We start from the raw sequence: 936 nt of genomic DNA, 5'->3' as shown, positions 1-936 counted from the left end.
GAGAGAGAGGGAGAGAGAGAGAGGGAGAGAGAGAGAGAGAGGGCAGAGAAAATATTTACATGCGGGTTTGTGAGGTGTCTGTATGTTTTTGTGTATGAGAGAGATCATGTGTATGCGTGCGTGTGTAATATCCGTAGGCACGTGTATGTGTGTGTGTGTGTGTGTGTGTGTGTGTATGCCCATACATACATATACATATATACATATACAATGTGTGTGAAGAAGTGAGAAGATGTGTGTACGCATGCGTAATCTTTGTAAATACGTATATATATAAATTTAAACAATAAGGGTGAAAAATTGAATATTAATTTGATTAATATCAATTTAAAACCAGTGGCCTGGCATATTGAAAAGTTATATTACATACATATAAGAGTGATGACCACTACGTGGACATCCATTATGCTAGAAGATGATCACCTATGGTCTGACCACTAAGAAAAGATTGTTCTCAAGAAAATGTTGGCGTTTGTTGAATTTTCTTGAGGACAATATTTTCTTAGTGCTCAGATCATTGGTGGTCTTCTTCTAGCATAATGGATGTCCACTTAGGGATCATCCCTCCTATATGTATATATGCATGTATATACACATGTAGATGTAAGTATGTACATATATGTGTGTATACATGTATATATATTCTTTGTATTATATATATATATATATATATACGTGCGTGTATGTGTGTGTGTATGTGAAAGAGTGGGACATGTCTAAGTATGTGTATGCGCGTGCACGTGTGCGTCGATATTAAGTGTATCTGTGTAGGTGTAGCCCAATGACAGGAATTATTTGCTTCGAAATCAGGAAGCTTCATGTTTGACCCTACTCTTTGGCTCCTTGGGGCATTTTTTTAAAATTTTTTTTTTTTAGCATATCTCCGGGTCAGCTTTAATCATATCTTTGGTGATTGAAAACTGCTCAACGAAAACT

Source organism: Octopus bimaculoides, chromosome 17 (assembly GCF_001194135.2).
Source record: "Octopus bimaculoides isolate UCB-OBI-ISO-001 chromosome 17, ASM119413v2, whole genome shotgun sequence".
Lineage (NCBI taxonomy): Eukaryota > Metazoa > Mollusca > Cephalopoda > Octopoda > Octopodidae > Octopus > Octopus bimaculoides.
The sequence above is the reverse complement of the archived record's forward strand: the minus strand, read 5'-3'. Positions refer to the sequence as shown.